Genomic DNA, 9,007 nt, shown 5'->3' on the forward strand with positions numbered 1-9,007 from the left:
CCTGAAAACTCACACCTCCTAGCAACCCAGCACTCTCTTTCACTCGCTGTCTCACGCACACACACACACACACACACACACACACAAGAGGAACATTCTCCCCGCCGGGTGTTCTAAGGGGGGTTGGGGTGTGATTTGGTTGGGAATGTGGCGCAACAAAGAGGCGCCTCTTGCTATTCTGATGTACATCCCATCCTCTCAATTTATCAGATGGTCTCTTTGAATTAGCAGGGGCAAATCAAACACAGCTAGTGAATCTGTAGCTGTTTCATTCATTTGTCCATCCGCCTGGCCACACTTAGTCTCATTACCAGCACCGACTGCTCCTGGACAAAAAAGCATGTGTTTGTTGACATACAAATGTGTGTGTTTGTGTTTATTCCACTTCTCGGGGGACAAAGGAAGCAGATGCTAAAAAAAAAAAAACATCTCTTAGTTAAGTGCAAGTGAAACACAGTGATGTCCCTTATCTAAATGCAGGAAGATGAAAGCAAATTGCTGGAGTTGAGAGTACAGATTAAAATGTGCTCTGAAAGTGCAACACGTGTAAGCAGAAAATACAGATACAAACACAAAAACACACAGAGGCGCACACTACACATAACACATGCTGAGAGTGTGATCTGGTCCATTTCTCTACCTTTTGGCTTTCTCTGCAGCATGTCCTTAGAAATATAAGGATGGTGATTAGACTGAAAATCACCCATCTGTACTCCTTCCTGTCATCTTTTCTTAAAAGCCCGGAGGTGAAACCAGCAATTACATTTACAAGCTACAGTCATGGAAAAGGTGCTTAGAGGGTTTCTTTGTGGGCTTTAGCAAGTACACACGCACTCTTGCTCTCGTGCATTAACAAATCACAGTGTCCGGGTAATGCTTCATTTGAAAATGGAATTAAATGAAAGGGAACAAACTGAAATTTCACCAAGTTGGATTGAAAAAAGTTTTGATGCATTTGCAATTGTTAGGTATTTTTAGTCAGATAGATATTGGATAGATACTTTATGTATTAGAAATGTTTAGTGGAGATAGGATGTCTAGTTAGACTGTTAAATGCTTAGTCATGCTTATGAGTTTCTACAAGGTACATCTGGTCAAGGATAACTAGAGAGAAGAGTTGATGACTGTCAGCAGACAGGGTGTTTAATATTATTATTATGATGTGTATAACTGTAGCCTTAGCCATAATATGTTCTTATGTTTAATGTCATGACATGTCACTAGAGGTCGTGAGAATGTTTTTAGCTACACACCACTTAATCAACAGACACACACACACATTGATTTACTTCATGTTTTGACTACTGCTATGGCCAGCTGCAGAGCTGGCAACAGAGACGTCTCGGTTGACGTTTCTGTGTAGTATGGGGCTAGCCCAACCGAGGGGATATAATGTATAGGCCTGGTGGGTTCAGGGTCTTTCATCTTACATCTGCCTGTGAGCAGTTTGGAGGTGCAAGATGCCTGAGCGTGTAATGTTAATTTTACCTGTGATCCTTTGAATAAATCAGCACTGTTTTGAAGTTACTTGGACTGTCTCGTCTCTCAGAGTTAGCAATGGTAACAAGAACCATATCCTGCACAGTGCAGCCTCCACAGTCAGGAAAAGCCATCAAACTCTAATCCATGAGCCAAGCACCCTTATGCTGACAGCTGGTTAATGGCACACATTGCAGTGAAAAGTGACTTAAAAAGCAGGCAAGCAAAAGCAAGAAAGAGATAGGCATTGTTGAAATATAAGGAATGGAAGTGCAGACACAAAGGGACTAGTATTTCCTATGCTGTAGACACAGACATTTGGATGGTGGATGAACTATAAACAAAACAAATTAATGAGAGGGGACTTTTCCCAGTTCTCCCATACTGAGTTTCAGCCAAACACTACAATCAACTGCACTGACACCAAAGCGAGAGACAGAGAGGTGGCAGGGGGGCAAGAATGAGAATACAGAGATTTGAATTCATTGGTATATGAATGAAACGAATGGCCACTATGGTCCCTAATAACCTGAGAATGACATGACCACCTTTTTTTCCTGCATCTGCATTACCTTCATGAGTCATAATTACTAAAGGCTACTAGAGGCAAGAAAAACATTAGAACAGTCTAATGGGGTCTATAAAATGGTCATCAGTATGATGTTGCAGAAAACTACCTGAGAGTTGTTCTGCTAGATAAATATAACAAATAGATATAAAGAATCTGATGGAAGAAGATGGGTGTCTTCTTACCCTACCAGGTTCAACATGTTGGATTTGTCAGTTTATCTATTCCAAAACAGGAAATAATAATGAAGAGACAAACTTCACTGTTCCATATCCTGGTGACATGACACTGGTGATCACTCCCTGTACACATTAGCAACCTGTCATTAAGTAAGCCAGCAGTAAAACATTAACATGTTAGCAGGCAGGCTAACATGGTAGTGATGTTTATCACCAAAATAAGAGACTAAAGCAGCTACAGAACATAAAAGCTTTGTGTTGCATAAGGGTGACTCATAGAGTCAGGTGTCATGCAACAAAACCATACCTTTAACTGAGCAAATCATGGAGTGATCATGTATAAAGTGCCAATGTCACAGAGGGGCTTCTGCTATCACTGGCTTGTAACTAAGTCTGGAAATCAGAGTGAAAAGGTATTGAATCTAGATGTATGTTATCCAGTACTGTGAATAACATCAACCTGATGATACAGGCCCGTCTGAGAGAAAGAGACCCGCATAGAGAATGGTGCTAAAAGCATGAGGAAATAGTTAGATGAATATCTGCCTGATCTGTGAATCTGTAAGGTGCACACACCCTGTTCCAGTACCTGCAAGTAAAGGTATTATATTTATCTGTCAGATTTTATCTGCTTACCAGCCTATGTGTGTGTGTGTGTGTGTGTGTGTGTGTGTGTGTGTGTGTGTGTGTGTGTGTGTGTGTGTGTGTGTGTGTGTGTGTTCTTGTACTTGCTACAGTGAGGATGAAAAGTGTATTTTTTGCTACGGAGTGAGGACATTTTGGCCAGTACTCACTTTGTAAACCACCTTTCTGAGTGTCAAGCCCTTGTTTTAGGGTTCAGGTTAGAATTAAATTTAGGTTAGGTGTTAGGCATTTAGTTCTGATGGTTAAGGTCAGGGTAAGGGGCTAGGGACTGCATTATGTCAATGAGTGTCCTCACAAACATAGAAGTACAAGTGTGTGCGCGCGCGTGTGTTTGAGTAAAAGTGTGTGTGGGTGAATGGAGCAGGTTGCAGCAAGCCTATCAAGATAAGTCTCACTGAGAAGGTATCACAAGTTCAGATGATAGATTATCACAACAGAATGGCCATCAAAAGCTAAATAACCTTCATGCTGCTTTATCTAGGTGAAAACGAACATTCTATTTCTCTTTTACTGACTTGTTTTTGTATCTTTCCACTCTCTTTAACCACACTCTCAGAAGCCTGATCCAGGGCCTTTACAGTGTGGGTGTTCTAGAATCTTTGTTGGTAAACCAGTGGATTATCCCAATTGCTTTATGACTACAGCCGAGCCTGCTATTATGGTGCGTCATTATTGAGAAATCCCATCTTCCCAGACACACACCCTGAGCCTCCCCTTGACGCACACACACACACCTGTGCCTGAGGGATAGCAAAAGCATACACATCACAACCAACAGAACCCTCATCACCTGCAAAACCCTGAGCCTGGGAAAGCCCCTGATGCACAAATATATACAAACACACATAAACACCCTGTGGTGTCAACCTACATGCCCTCAGGAAAATACTATGGCTGAATGAGTAGGATGCTGTAATACAGATAAAAAACCTGTAATGCAATGTTTCTTAACAAAAAGCCTTTTAAATGGCTGTTCAGATCAGATTTATTACATCAGACAAATTACTGATCAGACCACACCGCACCTGTACAAATACAGGCAATCAATTATAAAAATATATCTGTATCCCATGGATCAGATTATGTGGAGCAGTTGTAAGTGCTGCACTCTGCCTTTGTTACCGCACTTACAGTAATTGAACATAGCTTGGATCTTACGTTGGCTAACAACATGCATTTGTGCCAGTGCAAATTAATTCTCCCTACAGATCAGTGGGCTTATAGTCCATACACAGCAGCATAGAGAGATTTCACAAGCAGGTAGCTGAATTAGACACCTAATTTTCTGCCTCTACTCCACAGTCATCCCCAAACCCACCTTGTTTATCACTGAGCAGAGCTCAGATCAACACTTCAAGGCCAATACAGAGACAACAATTTTCTCTTGTGCTTTCTCGCTTTAAGACAATTTTCTCTTGTGCTTTCTCGCTTTTTCATATAAACATAAACATGCCCTAACTGCCCTACACAGATTCCAGATCAATACATAATGGGCATTGCACTGAGCACATGAGCTCTCTCTCACTCCCCCCATCCCGACTGAACACTGTCTCTTTGGGTTGTTAAGGCACATCTCCAGTCTGAGTGAGAGCGAACAATTGAAGAAGGGTAGCTGGAAGGAAAAAGAGACACGAGGACCGAGTGACAGAGGTGAGAAGATGGCACAAAAAGGAGGGAAGAGCTCAGTGCCAAGATGTTGCACAACAACCCCTAGTCCTTCCAACAGGCAGAATGATCAGTCAGGGCAAAAATATATCAACAGCAATCCAAAATCCCGTACTCACAGGTTATAGCCTACCGCCATCCCTGCTTCCAACAGCATGTAGTACACACCGCACATAACCTGAATGAATCTTTCAGTCATTTTCATCTTTCTAAATATAGCTAAGCAAGGTTAAATTTAGTGACATACCTTCAGTGTAGTGGTCATAGTAACCATTAAAGTATAAAATATGATTCTGTGTTTTTCTTATTTTCTTATCTGTCAATTCTTTTTGACTGGCACTGTGGCACTAAACTGTTCTGTTCTTACAAAAGACTGACATCTGTAAATAATGTCACAAATATATAATTTCATTTTAATAAAGAGTTAATAATTTCAATTCAATTTTATTTGTATAGCACCAAATCACAACAAAAGTTGTCTCAGGGCATTTTACAAAGTAAGGTTATTATTATTATTATTATTACCTTATTAACAGGAGAAACCTCCAACAGACCCCGGCTGTCATCAGGGACTATTTTCAGATGTGGAGTAATAAACCTTAGGTCAAAGTGTTTATTTGTCATATGCACAGTTAGGAAACGTGTTTCCCTGTACAATGAAATTCTTACTTTGCCGTCCACATGAATGCCACACAATACAAGTGTAATATAAAGTAGATGAGCAATAACACAAATCTAAACAGGCAGTAAAATCACAAAGCACTTTAAAGCAGCAAATCAAGGAAGCAAATGAAAATACAACAAGAACACAATATAATGCAGAGAGAATGTATGCTACATGGGAGCCATGGAGTGTAAATACTCAGCAGTGAGTGTGCAGCCACCTGGGTTTGTGTTTCTGTAACTTTTTATTGTGGCTTTCAAAATAAATCAGCACTAAATTGAAGCAAGTCGGACTCCGTCTTCATTCAGATCTGTTCAATAAAAGAACTGGGGTATAACAATACCAACAAACTATATAACACAAGCCAAATTGGGATTAAAGACATCAAATGAGGGCAGTTGTTCTACAATGTAAGATCTACTTCCAGATTTACTTTCCTTTCAGAAATTTTAGACCTGAATCCATCCTGTATCTGGTTGGAACTACTTGCTTTTACACTTTTTTCATCCCAAATCATCATGCATGAAGTGCTTTTAAAATCTACATCATGTGGGGAAAATGGTCAAGAACCTTTAGTCACCCACAGTCTGCCCTTGAGTGCTGCTCTTACAATTCGGGCTAGTCAGAGTAGTAGGCTTAGCTTAGCAGCTGCGCCTCTGCAGGATGTGAAAAGTAAAAAGGCTGTCGTCTGGCCTTAGGAGCACTTCAAAAAGCCTAAAGCAGTGTGAGCTGCAGCACAAGTGACAGACACACGCAGGAGGTCAATGGCTCGTGTGTGTCTGTGTGTACTGTGTACATGTGTGTTGCTGCATAGGTGCACGTGTGCGCCTATGCATGTGTGTTTATATGTGTGTGTATTGAGTGAGGGGAGGCCTATTAAAAAGCTGCCTGAGGAGAGGGCTTTCAGTTGGGAATCTGTGGGGGGCAGAGAGGATGGCAGGGCCATTGTGTGTCAGAGTTCCATCTTGAGAACTGGAATCAGAGCCTTTCTCCTATGCTTGGCTGGAAGAATCTGTACCACCACCGACCCCATGTTTAATTAGAGCGGCTCTAGAGACACAGCTGAGTGAGAAGAAGAGAGGGAGAACATGAGCGACAAGGATAAGAAAGAGACAAATGAAAAACACATGATCATTGGGGGAACGAGGGCTACGCTGAAATCAAAATTAGATTCACACTGTTTGGCAGTGCTGTGCAAGTCTGATTGGAATGTAATGAGGTGAATGATAACAACATGATGTGAAATGTGACAAAGGTTAACCCTGGTGGTGTCAGGAGAATCTCTGTAGCATGACACTGATTGGAAGTAGCAGCTAATATTACTAACTTTCACAGGGTGTATTTGACTTTCAGTTCAATTAGCTTCCGCCCTTTCAGGATTCCTCACATAAAAACAATGTTGAGGAGTGCATGGTATGCCTTTGTGGAGGTTATAGTCCCATCAAATTAGGTAAACAAACATTAATGGATGATAATGAATGTGAGAATTATCTCCAAATAGACTGGCCATTAATATTGATGACTGTTTTTATCCCAAAGCATTACAAACCAAGGCAACATCAATATTTGTCAGAGCAAATGAGTGTGAGAAAGTACATTTATCAGTGACTGGATGACTAAACAGATAGATGGAGGAGATAAACATGAGCTGCTGTCTCCTCCACTGATGAGCTATCTGTTTAAGCTTGCAAGGATCATTTATGTTAAGTGGGTTGATTGTTATGGGAGGTAAACAATGTGTCAAGCTATATATGAAAGCAACTCATTCCGTTTACAAGCTAATTCATTAAGGTATGCTGATAAAATGGCTGCTGCCGGTTTGCTGAATGGCAGGGCAGTCAAAAGGGCTGTCCATCTTAAAAAGGAGATAGCCCTGGATCTCAGTCTAAATGCTGTTGATTTGCAGGTACATGTGTGTTTGTGTTTCCACTCCCACCTGACAAGACTCCTTACAAAGAAAAAAAATGGTTTCCTGGAGTCGATGATGAATTTTCTGAGACTCTCAGATCATAACACTGTAAAGCAATTTAATGGAAAAAACCCTTATCATGGGGCATAACAAGACTACATCTATAGTACCAGCACACACACACACATACACTCCCCTAGAATGAGGTGTGTGTTGACCCTGGCTGTATTTGGGCTTTCTCTCTCCAGTAAGTCTTAATCCTGCTGTCTGCTCTGTTCCCCCTGGTTAACCTGATCATTCACTTCTGACAGGCCCACTTATCCTAACTTCACAACTACCCTAAACTTTACCTTAATTTAACCTCACCCAAACCTTAAACCAGGTCATCACCCTAAAATTCAGTGATTTACATGGTGGGGACCAGATCCCCCACAGTAGAGAATGTGAGGGTATGTCACACTGTGTTGAATGTTGGGACGGGGCCCCATTTTGGAAGATAATGCACTTTATTTACCTGTGTACATTTTTGTTTTGTTTGGCTACAAGTTTGCTCAAATCATTTAGATCTCACTTTACTGACTGTGGTAATTCAGAATGGATAACCTTAGCTGACTGTAACTAACTCGTAGCTGACCTAGAGGTCCTGTCAACAAGAGCGACAGACTGAAAAATGACTCTGCACCCTGAACTCAGATCTCAGTTCGGGAGCTAACGCTAGCAATCAGCTGTTGACAGATAACACAGACAGTGCAGATGAATCAATTTCTGTCCTGTCTGTGTTCAAACTGAACAGTAAAGTGGACATTTGGACAGAGTTGAAGCATCGGCTACTGTATGCAGCTGTATGGGATAGTATTTTTTTATTAAATTATAGATAGACTGTTTGTAGTGGATACCTTTATGATAGATAATAAGCATAATCTTCCAAAATGGCGCATTTACCCAAAATTCAACATGGTGTGATGACAACTTCACACTGTCTATAAAGGCCAAGTCCCCAATGTGAGTGTGTAAACAGGTTTTAGTCCCCACAGTGTGTGTAATACCAGGTGCACAGAAAGGAGGTCATACACACTCATAGAAACGTACGTGATACATCACAGATACAGACACGCTGAGGAAAGAAAGGGAAAGAAATAAAAGGCTGAAGAGAATGCTCAGTCACTCAGAAGGAAAATATCCCATCATAGCCTGCAGTTACCAGTGTCACACATCACTTCACATGGCCAGTCACAAACACTACACTGTTACACACACACACACACACACAAAGCTGATCAACGAATATAAATCCCCCAGGAAAAGGTTTCCGTGCTATAATATGCATCATGAACCCATGTATATTATCCCAGGGGATTTCAGTGCAGAGATAGAGAAGTGTGAAGTTAGGAGGCATGAAACAAATGGAAATGTGAGGTATGACTGTGGGGTAGGTTGTGAGCTAGGTTTCCTATACAATGCCTGAACAATATTATCCTTCACCAGCTGAGATCTAAAGCACTAATCAAGAGGCATGGACAGCCATGGTGACTACTTCTGTGTGGGGATCCTTGCTGGCTTGGACTGAGTTCACCAGGTTGTAGATAAAAGCCAGCATCCAGCATATCACATGTGTGTACCCATGCACATAGATGAAGGAGGTGTACCCCCCCATTAGGTCTCACTTTTGTCTCCATCTCATTAATCCTATATTCCAGGCAGTTCCTCGATGACCAAACTGCTTTTTGAGCTGTTGTTGTGGTTGAACTTGATTTATTTGAGCCTGATGTGCCAGAACTCTGAGGGACCATTCTGCTCAGTAGCTGTAACTTACGTTTATTTACAAGGGGGATCAAGGGAGGAAATGTGTGGGAGTGGATGTTTTATCTGTGTGTTCATGTTGTGTGTGCCCAAACCAA

This window comes from Monopterus albus, unplaced genomic scaffold (assembly GCF_001952655.1).
Source record: "Monopterus albus unplaced genomic scaffold, M_albus_1.0 scaffold72.1, whole genome shotgun sequence".
Lineage (NCBI taxonomy): Eukaryota > Metazoa > Chordata > Actinopteri > Synbranchiformes > Synbranchidae > Monopterus > Monopterus albus.